Raw genomic sequence first — 21,076 nt, 5'->3', positions numbered from 1 at the left:
CGAGAATGATGGTTCCATTATGAAACGGAACATGGAAAGAAGGAGTGCGGTAAAGCATCGGTGTGGGCGAGTGGTCAAGTGATAAGATGGACATGGCCATTGCCAAAGGATATCTACAATGCTGGTGAGACACACTTCAAGTGGTTGGAGACGCTGTGTCGTCATCACGCACAACCACGATGTCGTCATATACTGTCATTTTGTGCCTACCTAATGGTTAGGAAAGCAGACAGACGAAGGTTAGGAATGTTTCCTTTATTTAAAGAAAATGTGCTCTTTGTGCCGTATATTTTCTACGATGAGAATATTTATGTATGACTTGTTCAATCGCTCAGTATTTCTTTGAAAGATATGGCACGCAACCTGAACACCTACAAGGTAGTAAAAAGGAAAGGGCTTAGAAGTGTGTGGCGGTCACTCCTTGCCATCTTTTGCCTACCTAAGGGCTAAGAAAAAGTGAGTGACGACTCGACCTAGAAGTGTGTGGCGGTCACTCCTTGCCATCTTTTGCCTACCTAATGGCTAAGAAAAAAGTGAGTGACGACTCGGGCACTACTTTCAAAACGTGGCGTGTGTGCAATGCTTCATTTTCTTATCTTATCGCCCTGGTAGAATTGTGTCGTTATTGTGGGATCAGTCTTCGTATCGGCTCATTTCGAAATAAAGTTTTTCAAGACACAGGTGGGATTATCGAAACATCCAATATTTATTTATATGTTCTCCACGTACATGTTTTCATAAAGCGTCGCTATTGTAGAGGAATACGAGAATCACAACTGCCGGCCCAACTTTCGACACATCCTGCATCAAGGATGGCATGTAGACTAAACAATTAAAATCAACGTTATATCTAGCTCTGGGTTGGACTCCCTTGGCGTTAAGCGGTGATACTTAACTCGAACATTATTTCCCGATGCTTTATTGTGTCATGAAGGCAAGTCCCTACTCCACGTCAAGGTGACTGTACGGAATAGTGCAAACCCTTTCTTTTGGGACAATCAAGTGAAAGTGGGTGTTCTTTTTCTTTCAGAGTGTCTTTGTAATGGGAAGAGTACCTTCATTCTGCACCTTGATGCTAAATTTTCTAGGCGACGATAACCCATCTCTCCCGCGAAAACACTTGCGAAGTACTCTCCCGACCCATCACTGCGGACTGTGAACGCCGTGATGCGACGGGCGCGTTCACCAACGCAGGTCATGAACGTACCGGCACTATGCAAGTCCCACGTTGCGTTGCGTCTGACAGGCTATGCTCTAGACTACCTGCCCTGATGCCCACATCGCCACTGTCAGGGTAGTTGAAATCATCGGTGCCTTTCTACTACGTTTGGTTCGGACCGACCGGTGCCCCTTTATGAACCGAGTTCAACAGAAACGGTTCACAATGAACACCCCATCTGGTAACATGCATGATTTCGTTCTTTATCGCGCGTTTCTAGCACGTTTTAACGGTATAGCCTGATGGAGCCCGTGTCGCAGAAATCTGGCGTCGGACGTCGTTACGGCAAAAAGATGTTTGAACCGCCCATACCTAGGCCATCCATGTGAAGCGAGGAATTTACTGAACTAATTGAATTTCTCCAACTGAAATACAAGGAAATATCGTAACGTACGACATACTCACAACCTAGAGACATGATAGCTCTCGGAGTGAACGTCTCAGTGGGAACAAATGCTCAGAATATACCCTTGTCGTAAGCTTGCGAAAAACTACACCTGAGTCGAGAGATTGGCAATATAGTGCAGCATTTTCGAGTGGCTACTTCTTGCTCGTCTTTCTTGATGTGACTAAGCGCAGCATTTTACAACAGTTCGAACTAATGTTCGCTGTGGCGGCACAAAGACACATCCGCCACTTCTTTGTAATTTTAAAAATTCTTCCATTATGATCTTTTCTCACCAAAGGAAAGGCTTGACTTTGCTTTCTATCTCAATATAATGACAAAATACACCGCGAAAATTGTACGCCTGACCCTAAATTTCAATGCGAAGATATATGCTGTGATATTCTAAGGTGGTAGGCTGTGAGGCTACACAACTTCAACTTACGCCCTTCCGAACATGAATTCCAAGACGTTGTACCCAACAAGCAAATTCAGGGATTAGATCTTATGTCAGGCGCAGAATTTCGACCCTTAAGGTAACACTGAAGAAAAAGAATATGTACTATAATACATTGCCCTTCGCAGTGTCAAAAGTACCCCTTTCACATAGAAAAGTAAAGAAAGATACGCCAAAAAGAGAAATCTGGGCTGCCCTACTGCCCTGAATTTCCTCGCACTGAGTAGTCAAGATATCATACATTTTCAGAGCGATTGACTCGATAAATATCCAACGGTTTCTCATTGAAAAATGACTGCAGTCTAGACTGCATTTTGACTAAAGCAAACGCTCAACCTAGCAACTTTTGAAAACGTATTTGCGTGCTATAACTTCTCAAATATGAGAACGAGATTTAAAAAGTTTTTTTAAAAGTTCTTCCATTATGATCTTTTCTCTCCAAAGGAATGGCTTGACTTTGCTTTCTATGGCATTCTAATGATAAAATACACGGCGAAAATTGTGCGCCTGACTTTAAATTTCAATGCGAAGATATATGCTGTGATATTCTAAGGTGCTAGGCTGTCCGGCTACACAACTTCAACTTACGCCCTTCTGAACAAGAATTCCGAGACGTTGTACCCAACAAACAAATTCATGGGATAGATTTTATGTCAGGCGCAGAATTTGGACCGTTAGTGTAAGACTGAAGAAAAACAATAGGTACTATAATACATTTCCCTTCTTAGTGTCAAAAATTCCCCGTTCACATGGAAAAGTAAAGAAGGATACGCCAAAAAGAGAAATTGGGGCCGCCCTACGGCCCTGAATTTCCTCGCAATCAGTAGTCAAGATTTCTTACATGTTTAGAGCGATTGAAGCGATAAATAACCAAAGGCTTCTTATAGAAAATTGATTGCAGTCTAGACTGCATTTTGACTAAAGCAAACGCTCATTCTAACAACATTTGAATACTTATTTGCGTGCTATAACTTCTCAAATATGAGAACGAGATTTATAATTTTTTACCTTACATATACATGACGGCTTTGAAGCTCCAAAAAATATCTGAAAACAAAAGTTTCATATTGATTTCTTCAATTACTTAGTAGCATATGATATCTGAGATTGAATAAAGATATTTCGAACACTAACTTTCCATTCATAAATGACTTCAACTAGGACCGAACATGAAAATTGATTTATGACTGCCCATTTTCTATCGGATTGGCCACAGCTAATGTAGAAGAGAAGTTTCACCAATTCGTCTTCTCATGTTGAACCAGCATCATGGAATTGATCACGCAGCATCTTGGATCCGAAAAATAACTTCACCTGGTAAAATAAGAAAGAGCAGGTTTCATAATTGCTACATCGGAATTCCGAAAGCGGAGAAGAGCATCCCAAAGAATAAAAAGGAAGTTATTCACAAAGACGTCATCTCACACTCTTTTAAAACATCTCTCTGGATGCACCCTTGCCGGCTCTTATATTTTTTTCCATGTGATTATCGTGGATAGGCTGTTTTACGAGTGTTTTCAAGCCTTTCGAAAAAAACTGTTATAGTATACTTCGTTGTTCGACACGTCACGCTTGAATTATACATCTTATTAGACCCCAGATGCTTTTTGAACCTTTCGGCCTCGGATTACTGCACCTTTCGGAAAACTATACACATTTAAAGACTGTGTCCATTCGTGGACGTGTATCTGTGAATGTGCATCCAGACTGCTGCTGCTTCTTAGAATACTTCTTTCACATTCGTGTTATGACCAATCCTTTGGAAAGCAAATTCAGCCAAGTACTTGCGTCACCCCCCCCCCCCCCACCTTAATCATTTCCCAGTGCAGGGCAGCAAACTGGATCCGTTGCTTTTAGTTAACTTCGCAGTATTTCACATCTCCTTATTTCTCTCCATCTCTTGTGTTTGAGATGCCTACAGAAAGTACTGACAGGAAGCGGTAAGATATATGTTCATACTGCCGGTTGCTTAGTTGTTACCTAACTGATATCATACTGGCAGAATTGCGCATAGGTCGAAAGCTCCACACTTTCATTTCTAGTGATCGAAGAAAGCTACACAAAAAACTATTGTTGTTGAAAAATAATTTCGCTTTTACTAGGGACTTCGAGTCCTACGGAAACTTGTGATGTGCGCGTCGCGACGGTTGAATTTGTATTTCTTCTGTATTCTTTTTCACGTTTCATCAGCATGAAATTTCCCGCTGCTTCTTAATCCAGTGTATTCATTGTTTAGTTCTAACACAAACATGAGCATGTGTCATGCAATTTGAATGTTTACCGTTCCCTTTCCGGTCCAGTTAACTTGCAAGTGTCTAGCATCACCACTTGCATAAACCAAAATCTCGTGTGACATTAGCGGGGCAGTGTCCACGGTAGAGCGTCTCTGGGCGCGCTTTCTGCTACTCAACGGGAACACCGCAGCCCCGTCGTCGTACCAGGAATATTCCAGACGGAAGCGCTTGCTGCACACCCGATTTGTAGCCGATGGGTGCTTGCCGGCTCTAAACTTACCAATCCAAGCTTCACTCAGCTTCTTGTCCTGCGGATACGTGTCAAGGTTGACACCTATTTGTATGGTCGCAACCCCAAATTGCCGTTTGAAACCATTTTCCCCTCTGTGCCACGTGTTGGAACTGAGTACGCTCGTAAAGTCATTGATTGCGCTCAAATGGGACGTTGTCTCCCGATCTCGTTTGTTAGGATCGCGGCATATGCATTAAGAGCGTTATGACCAGTGCCACCATGATGTTATGTTTTCGCCAGGCGCTTGACTCCTCCTTTGGTCACCATGTCGTCGAGTCGGCCTCTCCCAGAAGCTTCTCTCTCGCTACACAGGGTCTTATGAAGTCCTGCGTCAAGTTAACGACGTAAGTTACGAGATTGCGCTGCCACAGTTCAATGCATCCTCAATTCCGACACCTGTTGACGTCGTCCGCTTTTCGCGGCTGAAGCCATACTTCACTCGCAATTCTTGGCCTACCATGTGCCTAGACGGCGCTTAACCGCCCGGTGGTCCTGTTACGGAAGGATGAAGGAAGAGAGGAAGAAGCTCACGAGACGCTGGCTGCCGCGGGTTGTTGGTGGTCAGCAGTCTTAACTACTCAGACTGATTTTGTATACATATAGTAAATATATTCTTCTATACTACCAACATCCCCATAACATATCTTCATTATCCGCTCCAGCTGGTGGTGTCCATTGCTCTATTTACACAGCGTTTTGCGGGAATTGTATAGTGAAATACAAACCATCACCAGTGTCAACATGAGCTCAGGGATCATCGAGCGCCGTTAAACATTTGAGCTCTAATTAACTGTAATATAGCAATGCAAGGAAAATAACGCACATGGCATTTCGAGATTGCATTATATCACTGGCTTATGCTATCTCTGAAAGCGACCCATACACTAACGTAGATCTGGAATAATATAAAGATGCCAGTTGTCCGTAGAAACAGGGAGAATAGGAAAGAGGACAAAGATGGCTACTCTATCTCGCTGCAAAACTGTGGAGCGCTACCGTCAAGAAAATGTTTGGACGACTGTGAATGAGTAAAGTGCTTTTTTATTTTTATTTCTAAAGGAGAAAATTCGCATGTATATTATAATGTTTTCTTGAATCGATGGAGCTCAAATCAGCACATGGCTCACAGCTCGTAATATAGCACATGCAATCTCCCCACTTCCTGCAGTTCTCGACGGGCAATCTTGCATGCCCAGTATTACGTGTCCACTGACGCAACTTGGTCCTATGGTTGGTTTGAAACCCGGCTTCTCAGCGCAATAGCACGATTCCCTTCCCTATGGATCATAGGCCACCAAGTGACGTAAGTTATAGGGAAAAAGATTTGCGCGGTCAAGCATACGTATACAGGCACATAGATGCTTACTTTTAACTTCCCAAAGAATGCATCTTTTTCAGCTAGAGTTCATGTGATACTATGCATAGCAGTTAAGAAATGGATTCGAAAAATAATCACCCCCACATGGTCTTATTATAGTAAATATTTAAAATTGAAAGTACACAGAAATAGGAAATCAAGGATGCTTCATATGTTATACTTTATGTCGAAGAGCATCGCTTTTTAGAGCCATACCGGTGCTCAAACGCATTCTCATCGGGGCGTGCGGAATAAAATTGGCTGTGTTGTAAATAGCAAGATCGTTCCTTGACATCCAAAATGTAGTAGGTGTTCTTTTCTTTTTGCGGCCATCCCTGGTTTTAGACATTGCGAACGCGCTCGAAAGAAAAGTCCTTCTTGAGCACACGCTGCTCTAATGATGCAGGCTTCACGGAAACACTAAGCTGCACAGGTTCGTAAGCATTCGCATAACGCACATCATTGTTTTCTTTTATGTTCTACCAAATGGATGCGTTAAGTGTAAACCCCATGCAAGGGATCTTGCACGCGAGAGCGACAAGCGACGCGATGGAGATGCATGTCACGTTCTCTCGTCGCTTACAAGTTGTACCCCATGCAAGCGATGACTTCGAGCGAAGTCTCCCCAGTGTTGCCGGTATTAGGGGATCGAGTTAGCGCGAAAACTGGTGTGGCACTTGCTATAATTATTTAGGGTAATTTGTTTTCCTGCACAAAGCAACATAAAGTGTTTCTGAAGGTCTAGCAATAGGTTTATTTTATTTACATGTCAAAATTTGGTAGTTTGCTCAGTCCGTTTGTATACTGAGAAGCGCGCACGTGCGCAAACCAGTAGTACGTCACTAATGTACATCCCGTTCCGGCTGCTTACTATTGGCTAGTCGCTCATAGCACTTCCGGGTGACGAGCGACGAATTCTAGATTTGCAGAACTGAGTGATTGCGCGACAAGACCGAGTGATCTGTTCAAGCGATGGCCCGATCCGTCGCGTGAAGCCGTCGCTCGTCTCTGTCGCGCACAAAATCGCGCTCATGGGGGTTGGGCTTAATTGAAAGCTTTTCAAATAAATTAAAGGTAAGCAATCAACAAAATAAAAGTACTCATCAAAACCTTTTAGAAAATTGTATCGGAAACACTTTTATTGTTGAATATACTGGGTACATTGTTTACGCCATATCTATTTCTCGTAAAAATTCTATAAGCGCCGCGAATGCGGCGTTCTTGCAGAAGACTTCTTAGGGGAAGCAAATGCACTTTACTGCTAGAAGAATAACGCCCCCTAAAAAGGTGCGAATGCAAGTTTATATGACGACATATTGCGACATATCCTGGAACGCCACACAACCCCACATGCTCCACAGCCGAACCGTGCCGTACCTAGTAAATACTTCTTGTGACCACGGCGTTCGTTTTCAAACTTCGTCGCGTTTTAGTCACGTGGCGCTTACGTCACATATAATAGCACGGACGCCACTTGTGTGTTCCCTGCACGCTCGGATCCGATATTGCCTACATTTACAGTTGAAATTTGATAATAACTATGCAGAATCCGACGCTTTTCAGGATTTAAGAAACTTACGAAGCATTAAATTGTGAACGCCTCAAACAGACGCTCTAATAGGTGTGCAGTTAAGAGAAACTCTCAAGGAGCATGCGCAAATCGTTAATCTCGTTACGCAAACGCGCCACAGTGTCGCACAGTGATGCATGTTAGTCGGCACTGGTGTATGCGGTGCATTAATTTTCAGTCGGTCTTCGTGAACGTTCCACAGTCAACATCGTAAGTGTCTCGGTTAGAAATGAATTTGAGCTCCTAAACAATGTATTTTTTTTCTGCTCAAAGGTGTCATGGCGGCCAAAGCAACGCTCTTGCTAACCATGGCGTGTGCGACGCTGCTTACTTTTGTGAGTGAGGCAGAGGGCATCCTGTGTGCTTCGGACTACTGCGAAAAACGGGGACCATGCAAGCCTGTCGACGCAGCTGCCTGCGACGGAGTCGTAAAACCAAACGCCACTTTCTGTGCCTGCTGTCCTGCCTGCATCAAATTACTCGGCTAGTAAATGGCGCTTAGAACTCGTGCGAGCCCGAAAGGCCGCAAACTCTTGAACCGTTAACCAGCCCACTACTTCTAGAGAAGGTATTTTAAAATTACCCAACTGTGCAATTTCATTAGGTAGTAGTTAGTGAATCTTGTCTGGAAATGTTTTTTCTTTACTTGTACAGAAGTAAAGGACAAACATCACAAATGCAACGTCAGCATCTTCCGTTTTTATGAGTGCGTCATGGGAGCGAGTGCATACCATTATAACAAAATTCCAGCTTGATTTAGCACCACACGATCACTGGCCAACTGGTGCCGTAAACCTCTCAGCATTTAAAGCGCGTGGCCAAATTATAAGAAAAATGCTTATTTCGATTCGCTAATTTCACATGCCACGACCGTTTAAAATAATTCCCTTAGAGTCTCGACCGCACCTAATCACTGTACTATACCGTAATTGCGTGTAGTGGAGCTATTGACATCAAGAGGCCTAATTTACACGCTGCCTGCAGTGCGAGCACAACCTGCTGCGCTGTTCGCTTAGACCCGACGTAATAGATGGGCGTCTAAGGCAATGCGCTGCTTGGTTCGAGGCCGCAGGTTCAATACATGCCACCCGCTGCGGCAGCAAATAGAGGCTTCAAGCGTGCAAGAACACTCGTGTAGTTAGTATTTTGTGGATCGTGAAAGAGCCAAACGTGGTCAGAATTATTGCGGAATCCCACACAGTGTGACATAAGATGGTTGTTTCGGCACATAAAGGCACGAAGTCTAATGGTATTGTATTTCTGTTCTCTTCGAGAGTTCACACACGCAGCGCACCTTTGTTACCCCCGAGGCCCCATTTTGCACGGCCGCTAATAGGCAAGTACGCAGATGCGAATCGTCACAACTATCGTTTATTTTTTATGACATACCTCTTAAGCTCTATTTAATTGTCCTACTTATTTCATTTAGGTTAATTACTGCGGCCCATGCGCCAGGTCTAAAAATACGAGAAAATGAAATCCCGCCGCACTTTAAACGACAAATTCGTGCGCACCGCAACTTTTTTTTACCTGCTTCCTAAGGCATGTGTCCATCTGAGTGAGACCACGTAGCAGACGTTGCCCGCACGGAGCGTTGTTTTGCCAGCTTGTGCATACTACCGCCCATCTCTCGCTCTAACGGCTGGCTGGTATACGTCACATGCGAAAACCGTGCAAGGCTCTAAATTCACCCATACGTTTCATTTGATGCACGCTTTACTCACGAATGACACGTATACAATACGTTTTTTTATATTTTTATTGCCTAGATATCTGCTAATACAAGACGATGCTGCACCTCTGTGCTGCCTTGAGTTTTTTGATCGTGAACAGGGGAGCGCGTAGCTTTCACTACTGGGAGCGCAGCCTGGTGTCTCCTCCGAATCGTTCTATGCTTGCTTGACGACAGTACTCTCCTTTCGCGCTCATTACTTCATCGGAGTGCATGCGTGTCATCTGCTGGACGCTTTTATCTCTTGCAGGGCTAGTCGAAGTTATATCGCAGGTTACAAGGTGCGTTCAACTTTCAGGTCTCGGCTAAATAGAAGAAGAAGAAGACCGCGTGTGAAGGACGAACTCCGAATGAGCTCCGGCTCTTGGAACACCTCACAGCTGATCTTTTGTTTCTACAACGTGCTTACCACCACCAGTCGACGGCTCTTAACGGGTGAAATCTTTTGAGACCAAGATCTGCCAGATCCGGTGAGACCTCGGCCCTTGGACATTTCGAGGCGAGCAGGCCGCAGCGCTAGGCCTAACGTAGGCGCCGCGATTACGGCGCGACAGCATCGCGTGCCGCACATGCCCACTGCACTGCTACCGTGACGATGGCTGCCCGAGACCCCCTGCCTGCTGCAGCATTGGATGAAACCACACCAGCCGCCGCTATGGATCAAGAACCGACTCAAGACAACGAAGACGGGACTTGGTTTCTCGTGGCCCGCAAGCGCAAGAAACAGGTCCAAGCTACGTCGAGCTTACCACCCAACACCGAACCTGCACAGCAGGACCACCTACATCTGACATTGCGCAATAAGAGCTCGCAGCTGCCCCCGCTACCGATCGACGACTTGAAAGTGGTCTTCCGACCGAGAGATGGACTGAATCTCGGTGAGTGGCCGCAGCACTCTATAGCCAGGGCTATAGGCACAGCGGCTCAATTAAACGAGAGCACGCTCCACCAGCTAACCATCCGCATACGCCGAGAGCAGAACGTCGCAGTGGTCAGCACACCGGACGAAGAACTAGCGGCAAGACTGCAGCTGATCAAGTCTATATGCCTGGAAAACAAGCAGTACGAGGTTCAGGCCTATGTGGCTGCTCCGGATGCTTCCTGCAAAGGAGTCATCTCCGGCATCGAAAAGAACACAACCCCGACAACGCTGATGACAAATATCCGATCACCGATGGCTCAGGTCCTGCATGCAAGAATGATGGGAAATTCAGCCACGGCCATCATCACGTTCTCTGGCATTCGGGTTCCCCGGTACATCTACTATTACGGAGCAGAATACCGGTGCTACATTCATAAACCCCGACAGCAGCTGTGCACCGTGTGCCTCTCCACGGGTCATCGAGCAGATGTTTGCCCAACCCCGGATAAACCCCGGTGTGCTGCGTGCGGAACTTCCAACCCTTCCGAAGGACATGATTGCACGCTGAAATGTTTTCATTGTGGTGGTGAACACCCCGCCACTGACTCTCGATGTCCTGTAAGGCAACGCAAACCCTTTAACAAAAGCCACGTGTTCCGAGCGCAGCAGAAAATGGCGGAGCAACAACTCCAGCAAGACAAGAAGTCTAGCAAGGTAACGACATTCAATGGTGCGGCACCTGCGACTACTGATGCAACACGTGGTCGTCCTCGCTACCGATCCCGGGGACACAGCCAGTCCCAAAGTCGCAGTAGGTCCAAGGTCCGCATGCCGTCCAAGGGCCAGAAACAACCACGTGGTCGAAGCCGATCTGGGAGCCGCAGCCTGACGCAGCAGAAACAGCCACCGAAGGAACCTCAGGCCGCGTGGACGAAAACGCCCGACCATTTCACCAGGAAGGCGACAGCGGTGAGTTGGTCAGCGCAGTTTCCCCCTCTTTCCTCCTCCCTTCCTTCACCTCCGTCCGCACAGCAAACAAACAAACAAAACAAACTGTCTCCCACAGCGACGCTTTCACTCACCCAGACACACACACTCGCACCTGAGAAACTTCCTCACAATTCCTGCACCAAACAAGAAGTGTGCGAAATGATAGAGGAAATGGCAACTGTTTTAAGAGCGGAGATGCAAAAAATGAAGGAAGAGATCATGGCTGATGTCAAGCACATGCTACAGCAGGTCATACAACAAGCCATGACTGACATGAAACAATTCATCAGTGCAACTTTTAGCTCAACTTTCAACCAGCAAAACGACTCACTTCCACATGACACTAACGCCACTAGAGAACCAAGAAAATCGCACCCTTATACCCGTCCGGCTCGTACAACAACACCTGCCCTCACCAGCGAGGCGGTATCAACCAATCATGGCCAGCAAACGTAAGAGGCGCACTACCACCACCTTCCGGGTGTGGCAATGGAATTGCAGAGGGTACCGAAGGAAGAAGGGTTCCCTCACACAGTTCCTAGCCACACGTCCTCACCCACCAGACGTTATAGCACTTCAAGAAGTACATTGCACTCCCACACTCACTGGATACAATACATACACCGACAAGCATGACACCACCAAACAACCACTAGCTGCCACCCTTGTGTCCAAACAAATCACAGTGATCGAGCACACGCTCGACAGCTCCCACATCCCGCATGTGCTCTTAGAAATTGTACCTAGGAATCGATATGAAACCAGCTTGTTTTTGCTTAATATCTACAGTGCACCCAAATCGCGACGAGACGACTTCGGACAGCTTTTTTCGGCCGCCAGTAAACAAGCAAAAAAATTGATTATTTTGGGAGATTTCAATGCGTCCCACCCAGCCTGGGGGTACCAAACAGAAACTCCAAAAGGCCGCCGTCTAGCACACGCCATGAACCTTCATCAATTCACTCTGCTGACAGAACCTGACAAACCAACCAGAATGGGTAACAGTGTAAGCAGAGATACCTGCCCTGACCTAACTATGGTCAAGGGGTTGACTAAATGCTCCTGGAACAACCTAATGGAGAATCTGGGCAGTGACCACAGCATTCTAGCCATAGACGTCCAACTGGCGGCCACACGCACCCCAGAACGTTCAATTAAAATAACGAACTGGGACACTTTCCGGCGCAACAGAACCAAATCTGAACAACACGACCCGCCATCTCTACGCGAGTGGACACAACAGGTACAAGCAGATTTTAAAGCCGCCACTAAGCAAATTACTGCAACAACGGAGACACCCGATGTGGACAGACATCTGCTCCATCTCTGGGATGCTCGAAGAGGCCTGACGAAACGATGGAAGAGGCAGAGGCACAACCGTAGGCTGAAACAAAGAATCGCCCGAATCACAGCAGAAGCTGAAGAATACGCCACCAGCCTCACTAATAGCAATTGGCACAACCTCTGCGACCGCCTTAATGGCACACTAAGTAGTTCAAAAACGTGGTCTCTCCTCAGAGCACTACTCGACCCAACGCACACAAAAACGCACACAACGAACACAGTCCGCACTATCATCCACAAAGAACAAATGAATGATGACGCGCTCCTCCAAACACTGCAACAAAGATACATTGCTACAGGCCACCGACAGGAGTACAAGGAGTATCCACACGAGGAAGAAACACAATTGGACGGCAACATTACAGAGACAGAAGTGAGGGCAGCCCTACACGGCATAAGACGAAACACGGCGCCCGGAGCAGACGGCATTCACTATGCACTGCTACGCAACCTCGACGACCAGTCCATACGGCAACTCACTGCATACTACAACGACAATTGGCAAAACGGAACGCTTCCACAGGAATGGCGACACGCCGATATCACCTTAATTCCGAAACCCGGGAAACCACTGTCCCTCCAAAATCTCAGACCCATTTCCTTGACTTCGTGTATTGGCAAACTCTTCGAGCACGTAGTGCTAAATCGCCTCCAGCCTCACCTCGAAGCGAACCAATTCTTTCCCAATACCTTATTCGGCTATCGACCAGGTCTGTCTGCGCAGGACATACTCCTACAACTTAAGGAGGATGTTGTGGATGGTCCAAGTAAAGCTCAAACAAGAGCCATTCTGGCGTTGGACCTCAAAGGAGCATTCGATAACGTCTCACATGACCTCATTCTAAACAACCTTGCATTCTCCCGATGCGGAAAGCGCATCTATGATTATGTCCGAGCCTTTTTATCTGACCGAACAGCCACCATCGGCCTAGGTGATATTCGGTCGGATATCATAAAACTTTCCGGCAGAGGGACTCCCCAGGGTTCGGTTCTCTCACCCACCCTGTTCAACGTGGCGATGGCAAAGCTACCACCGCTCCTCGACAAACTTCCGAACGTGCAGCACGCCCTGTACGCCGATGATATTACAATCTGGGTGACCACAGGGTCAGACGGCGCCATTCAAGATGCACTACAGGAAGCCGTAAATATAGTTCAGGATTATGCAACAGCCGGAGGACTCACATGCGCAGCTGAGAAGTCGGAGCTCCTGCTTGTACTAAAAAAACGGAACAAGGCCGATATCCCACCAGCCATCACATTGCATCTCAATGGCAACGTTATTCCAAGGGTAGACAGGCTACGTGTGCTAGGACTTCACATACAACAGAACGGGAAGGCCACACATACCCTACACGTGCTCCGCCAACAAGTTACCCAAATAACGCACATGATAAAACGCATTACAAACCGCCGACAAGGACTGAAAGAAAAAGACGTACTCCGAATCATGCAAGCCCTCATAATTAGCCGATTAACCTACCACCTCCCCTATCATAATCTGACTCAGACTGAGATGCACCAGATGGACACCCTCCTCCGTACGGCACTAAAGGCAGCGCTGGGACTACCCCAACATGCGTCTACGCAGCTCCTACTACGGCTGGGGGTGCACAACACCATCCGCGAACTAGTTGAAGGTCATCTTAACAGCCAATTGCAACGTCTGCAACGAACAATGCAAGGTTGCCACATTCTATCCCGGCTAGGATACCAAATACCAAGAACACCACAACAGGAAAACCGCACACTTCTTCCGCTTAGCATTCGCAACAAAATTCACGTGGCCCCAATTCCCCGGAATATGCACCCTGACCGTCATAAAGGTCGACGAAAGGCAAGAGCACAAGCCCTGGCTCGCCTATTTGGAGATGACAAATCAAACACTCCAGTCCTATACACCGACGTGGCCCGCTACCCACAGAAACGCGCCCTATGTCTGGTCGTACTAGATAGTGCAGACATTCTGAGAGCTTCGGCCACGCTCAACACTGTGGACAGTGGCACGGCGGAAGAGGCTGCTATTGCCCTAGCCATCGTACACGCTTCAACCATGCCGGCGCCGGATGGACCTTTAACAGTGGTCACAGATTCTCAGACCGCCTGCAGGACTTTGGCACAAGGGAAGGTGACACCCTACACACACCGCATCCTTACATCATTACACCCCACAGCGTTACACAGGGTGCGTATCGTCTGGACACCTGGACACGCCTCTCTCCATGGTAATGAACGCGCTAATGCGGTAGCCCGAGAGCTCGCTAACCGGGCGCCATTGGAAGAGCTGTCCAACCCAGACGACGCACCGACAGAACCAATGACCTACACTGAAACTCTACACTATTACAGAGACACCAGGAGACACTTCCCTCCACCACATAATTCCCTTAATCGAGAAGATGCCGTCGCGTGGCGACAACTTCAAACTAATTCATTTCCCTGCCTCTTTTATCTTCACCTCTTCCACCCCACACAGTATCCCTCATACTGTCCCTATTGTGGAGCAAAACCCACAGTATATCATTGCACCTGGGAATGCCCACACCCTCCGGGCTACTCCCCTATTCCTTCACCTTCCCCTTCCTCCTGGGAGACTGCGCTGACCAGCTCAGACCCGCAAGAGCAGCGACGGCTGATCCGGCGGGCACGCGGAGTGGCGCGAGCCAATGGGGCCCTGAAATAAGGGCTCCACCCTGCGAGGAAGTCGCCCAAACTGATGATAAATAAATGTTTTCTCTCTCTCTCTCTCTCTCTCGGCTAAATACTATAGAGTATACTCTGCTGTCATTTCAGCTCGCAAATTTATTCAGCTACAATTTTATACAGAGACAAAGAAACAGGCGGCGTGAAGGAAGCTACAGACAATTTTGTTCATTTGCTTGGTGCCTGAATAGATAGTTTAGAAAGAATCAGAAAATATAAGAGCTAGTGGGTGAGAATAAGCATGCTTTCATCGGCACACATCGTGAAACATTATTTGGCTGGAACCTTCTTCTCATTCTACACGGTAGTAAATTGTATAGATAGCAGGCGCCAAATCTGCCTGCTCTCTGATTTCCTGGCTCTTCGCAGTCAAGTGCCATCGCTATTTCGCAGTGGTAGAACAAATTGCACCTTTCTTTATGGCGCATTTCATGTCCAGGATATAAATTTAGCACAGCTTAATACTTTGTTTTTCGGCCATGACGAATCTGTGCAGCAGACGACAAGCGTGGTGGCGTGACGTATTGCGCGCGAAGCAATGTTTCCTCAGCTGCAGCCACTGAGCATGCGCAAAAATTTTCGGTGCCGCTGTTTAGTTTGACTGCGCTGATAGCACTGAATTCCATGGGCTCCCGAGCTTATCCTTAATATAATCAAGCACTTGCGGAATCATCTAATACCCCTGTCACACGGCAAGATTTAATGTCATTCAAATCGAATGGTATTCGATGCGTCGAATGCCATTCGGTCTCTAGCGGTGCTACGCACTAAAATATAATGGCATTCGCAAATGATAGCAATGACGATCTGGAACAAAATTTGTGAAATTCAAAGAAACTTTTTACCTATTAAACGCGTTTAAGAACTTTTGCGAGTACTTTTAAAACGGACGAAAACATTTTGGCTCCAATTATTTACAACTAAAAGCACTTCGGTCAACACATCCAATATGGCTGACCGTCACATCCGACTCCTGATGCAAAGAGTAATAGCGCTTGAGCACCGCCCGTGGTGAAAATTTTATCGCGTCAAAAATAATTATTCGCTTTTATAAGTCATAAAAATATCTTCTGACTTTGCTGATGCACGCTATATTTCTTTTTTTTTGCTTTGCGTGTCACTGTTGTCTATTTTGGGTCCAGAGTATACATTCGATTCGAAATGGAATGCGAATGAGTTCCCCTAACTCATTCGATGGCAAATGTCATTCCATTAGAATGACATAAAATTTTCCCGTGTAAATCCCGATTAGTAGGATTATATGCGAATGCCATTGAATTTCAAGACATGGAATGGAATGGAAAAACTTTAATTCTCTCTATCTCAGAGAGATTGGCGGTGGGCCGGTGTCTTCATGTTTTGAGTCCTGGCCGCTTGACAAGGTCGGCGCCCCTATTCCAGGGCACCGCTGAGTCTTGCTGCCTCGCAGGCGTGCTGCACAATTGCCCGTTGGGCTGCGAGCTCGCTGCTGGTGAGCAGACCCTCCCATTGTTCCGCACTTGGGTTATTTACTTTATGGAATGCGAAATTACGCTTGCATTCCCACGTGATGTGATATAACGTGGGGGTTGTTCCGCACCACGGACATGTATCCCTGTACTGGGTAGGGAACATTTTGTGTAATGTGTGCAGGTTGAAGAACGTACCTGCTTGCAGTCTTCGCCAGCTTACTGCCTCATGTTGTGTGAGCGATGTGTGGGGTGGGGGGTATTTAAGTCTCCTTCCTCTGTAATGGTTAAGTATTTCTGCATACGTCGGCTCCACCGTTAAGGGGGCCTCTAGGGTTTCTGACTGCCCTGCTCGGTGCGTGAGTTCGCGAACTAGGCGGTCCACCCTTGAGTTGCCCTCTATACCGGTGTGTGCCGGTATCCCGAAGATCCTATGTTTTATCTTTTTGTTAGGAGGCTCTGTTTTGAGGAGGATTCTCAGTGCTTCCTTACTGACTCTGCCTTGTGTGTAGTTCCTGCATGTTGCTTTGGAGTCCGTTAGAATTATCAGAGATTTGTTCCTGCGGTAACCTTCAGCCGCCGCTAGAGCTACGGCGACTTCCTCCCCCTCCGTTACAGTGCAGTTTCTCAGGGTCGCGCAGCTAATTGGTTCTCCCGTGTGGTTTACCACTGCTGCCGCGACTCTAAACATTCTAGTGTTGCGGTCCCATGGGTATACGGCCGCGTCTGTGTATACGGTGTTTTCTAGTGCGGCTAGGTTTCGTTCCACGAAATCTGCTCGTGCCTGCCTTCTGGCGGCGTGGAGATTCGGGTCCATGTTTCTCGGTAGGGGGCTAACCTCCAGTGTCTGGCGAACGCTGTCTGGGATGCTAGCAGCCCGATCCTCTATTCCGTCTGTGTTATGCCCTATTCTTTTTAGGAGCTTGCGGCCGGTGGCAGTCTGCTGGAGCCTGGCGATCTGTGCAACGAGCTGCGCTTCCGCGAGTTCTTCGAAGGTGTTGCTCAGGCCCATCTGTAACAGTTTATCGTTGGGCGTGTTTCTAGGCAGATGTAGCGCCGTCTTATACGTTTTCTTTGGTAGCGTTTCCGTCTGTTCTTTTTCGTGCTTGGTCATGTTGTGGTACGGGAGCGAGTACGTGACTCTGCTGACCACTAGGCTTCTGACCAGCTTGATTGTGTCTTCTTCTCTCATTCCGCTTCTTCTTTGAGACACCCTCGTTATTATTCGGCTTACTTGTTCTGTCGTTTTTTGCAGTAAGCTGATTGTGTGGCTGCATTTCTTGCTTCCTTGAATCCACATGCCTAGGACGCGTATCATGCTCCTTTCAGGTATGTTGAAGACATAAAATCTTCCCATGTGACAGGGGTATAACACATATTGCGCCTTTATTCTATGTGCTCGTCATATCGGGTGAATTATTTAATGCGTGAGCAATTATATGAACAGTCCCAGAGAACGTTCGCCGCCTTCACCGTAGTGGGAAGGCGGCGAACGGATCATTCATTTCGGATCATTTTTGGGAATCATCATCATCATCAGCCTGGTTACACCCACTGCAGGGCAAAGGCCTCTCCTATATTTCTCCAACAACCCCGGTCATGTACTAATTGTGGCCATGCCGTTCCTGCAAACTTCTTAATCTCATCCGCCCACCTAACTTTCTGCCGTCCTCTGCTACGCGCTACGCTTCCCTTGGAATCCAACCCGTAACCCGTTTGGGAATATGTGTGCTATAAGCTCATCTGTACTGCATACGTGGCTTTACCGTGCGTCTCACGTAACGTTATTCGAGCTGTGTATTGGAAAAAAAATTATGAGGCGTAGTACAAGTATAAGACCTTCGTGGTTTTGTTGTCATGCGTCTGAAGGCCGAAAACCGTAGGTCTTTATATCGTACCTTGCACTGTGTTTGAGATCGTTTGTTGAACAGCTTCGCTAACGTTAACTGGGATAAAAATTGCTGCACTACTCAATACTTAAAGTTTGTAATACCTGATCTTGCGTTCCTCACTAAACTATTCCTCGTAATATTGGGACTGGTAGCCAGCCAACAATTCTGAGAAACACAACGTTCACAGAGCATGCCTTTAACCTAGAGCGCCTCAGATGATAATATATCACATCTGCACAAGAATATCAGTGTTGGAACGTGAAAGAATTAAAATTTTACTGGTGCTGCTCTTTACGGGCAGCCTAGTGGCGTAGGTGCAATGTCAGTACAGACCCTGCAAGGTGTGTCAAAGCTTTTAAGGGCGCAAGAAATTTCGGCGCAGCTGGGTATGTCTCGTGCGCGTTAGTCGGGCCCGCATGTAGTTGCAGCACCGTCGAAGAAGCTCAGGCACAATGATAAATTTTGATAACGCACTAAGTGCTTCTTTCTTCCTGCTAAACTGATTTTTTTTTCAGTGTGGCCCCAGTTAAGCTTGTTGTGATCGTATATTTTTTAACCGAATAGGTCAGTGTTTGTGCCTCTGTTTACAGAATGCGAGGGCCGCTCATTGGGTGTTCATTAAGGTTATCGTGTAATTCCCCCCTCTACCCTTTATCGTGATTTGCACCTAGGGTACTAAGAAAACTCAACCTTTTTCGAGTGTCTATAGATACTTCTGGATTTATATGAAATTTGTAGATTAATAAAAATTAACATAGCAGCACCCAATGATCAAAAGTCATTAACAGATAGGTAACGTCTTCCGAAACCGTGTCAGAACTGACTTGCTCTCTGTATTGTAATCAGCGATCATTTTTTTTTCTCACTGAATGATAGTTTTTTTTTCTGCAAAGCGACTGGTCTGGTTATATTTTTTCGTCTTATACATTTCGTTTCAGCTTTGAATGAGTCATGTCTACCATTGGTGCCAAGGGGAATCCCGCCTACCGCCGAATGCAGGAAAGGTTTATCTTGCAACACTAATACGGGGACATGCCTCCCAATAACTGGAAAGTAACCTTGAACGTGGAATCTGGTCTTCTGCTTTAGCGTTGCCTCCGTGAAATCAAATAAATGGGAGATGAATGGTGACTGCGAGTGCTTATTGTCACCGCATAGTGCTTGAATAAAAAAATATAAGAATGGCGGTTCTCTTATTAAAGCAGGGTGCTTGTGTAAGGATTGCCCAAATGGTTCGTCGCCGCCTACTGAAGCAGTATCCAGGTCTGCGCGTTGCAAATAGAACATTCCTGCTCCGTGTTCGCGGTTGAGGCTTGCCTCGTCGCGCTAGAGCGCAACTACTCAAGCTGAGGGTTGACTTCGCGAGCGTGCGCGAACATTTATACAGACAAGCACGTGAGGCCAGTCCATCGTGTCAATTTTGCGATTGCTGCGACACACTTCTGTAACTTATATTTGGGTATCCCGCTTTCAGTGCACAGCGCATGTCGCTAGTGAGGGACTATCATCTTCGTGGCCTGTTGTGTACGACACTCGGCGAATGTTTGTGGGGTTTTACGTGCCAAAACCACTTTCTGATAATGAGGCACGCCGTAGTGGAGGACTCCGGAAATTTAGACCACCTGAGGTTCTTTAACGTGCGCCTAAATCTATGTACACGGGTGTTTTCGCATTGCGCTCCCTTCGAAATGAGGCCGCCGTGGCAGGGATTTGATCCAGCGACCTCATGCTCAGCAGCCCAACACCATAGCCACTGAGCAACCACGGCGGGTGCGCCGAATGTTTGTGCCCCAGTGGTTGCGCGTCTAAATGTTATTAGGCTCAAAAATAACGTACAGCGCAAAGGACAAGGACAGCGATAGACGACATACACAGCGCTGACTTCCAACAAGATTTTATTGCGTTGCCACATCGTGTGTACATATACAGGAAGAGGCATGCCAACCATCTGTATATATACACACGATGTGGCAACGAAATAAAATCTTGTTGGAAGTCAGCGCTGTGTATGTCGTCTATCGCTGTCCTTGCCCTTTGCGCTGTACGTTATTTTTGATCATGAATTACCTGCTAGCCCAAGCAACCACCCTAGTTATTAGGCTCATCGTGTCCTGCTTACTTTTCTTGAACTTAGGTTCACGTCTGTAGCGTTGATACTATTTCTTCTATTTACCATTCTTTAGTTGCGTCACCTTCAGTTACTAGTCCTACTGTGTGAGTCCTGTACAGTGTGTTATACTTTTAGATTTGTCCTGTTTCTCCTTCTTTCCTGTATCCTGCCCTCCTTCCTATCTACCATGTCTGTGTTGTTGTCACCTACCTCCTGAAGAGTAGGCAGGCGTAGTGCCCCTTCGGGTGGCAGCTACCAGCCTGCTCTTCGCTTTCCCTTTCCTGGTAAATCCATATGTGTTCAACAAGATATTATTAATACTTATTTTAATTGCAGTTCGTTGATGAGGCACACGCCAGCCACAATTGTTACGTGATGCTCACGTACCACGCTTTAAGCTCCGCTGAAACGTAGCATGTCGGGTCGAAAAAGTTCGACTGAGGAGATCTTGGATTCACTCCCTAGAGACCAATTGTTAGCG

The 21,076-nt window shown here is 46.8% G+C and overlaps 1 long non-coding RNA gene across 1 annotated transcript; it reads left to right on the top strand.

The window, feature by feature from the left end:
* The first annotated feature begins 7,569 nt into the window (after positions 1 to 7,569).
* LOC135916065 (uncharacterized) lies at positions 7,570 to 19,616 on the top strand. The gene is made up of 3 exons (XR_010568826.1): positions 7,570 to 7,724; positions 7,788 to 8,082; positions 19,424 to 19,616. It is a non-coding gene; the product is annotated as an uncharacterized lncRNA (long non-coding RNA).
* The last annotated feature ends 1,460 nt before the right edge of the window (positions 19,617 to 21,076 follow it).

This window comes from Dermacentor albipictus, chromosome 7, assembly GCF_038994185.2.
Source record: "Dermacentor albipictus isolate Rhodes 1998 colony chromosome 7, USDA_Dalb.pri_finalv2, whole genome shotgun sequence".
NCBI classification, from domain to species: Eukaryota; Metazoa; Arthropoda; class Arachnida; order Ixodida; family Ixodidae; genus Dermacentor; species Dermacentor albipictus.
This window is presented reverse-complemented; position numbering and strand designations above follow the sequence as displayed.